A 316-nucleotide genomic window follows, 5' to 3' on the forward strand; every position below is an offset into this window, starting at 1 on the left:
CCTAGCCAGCCAGCAGGCTTCCATGTTTCGATGCCAGGAGCCTCAGCAGTGGCTTCTGACTTGAGACTGAGTTAGGGCCATAAAACAAGTCCCTGGAGGCTCTGTGCTCACATTGGCTCACCCCGGAGCTTCTCCTGGATTGACAAGCTCCTCGTGGGCAAGTCTGTGAGTCAAATCTGCTCCTGGATTCTCATGCAAGGCGAGGAGGGAGGATAGCAGTTGGGCCATTTCACACTTTGCCCTCTTCATGAGTCCATGCCCAGGGGAGCGCTGGGGATGGCATGGTGTCCCTGGCAGGAGGTGGGTACCCTGGGCA

This window comes from Tupaia chinensis, unplaced genomic scaffold, assembly GCF_000334495.1.
Source record: "Tupaia chinensis unplaced genomic scaffold, TupChi_1.0 Scaffold145456_1, whole genome shotgun sequence".
Classification (NCBI taxonomy): Eukaryota; Metazoa; Chordata; class Mammalia; order Scandentia; family Tupaiidae; genus Tupaia; species Tupaia belangeri.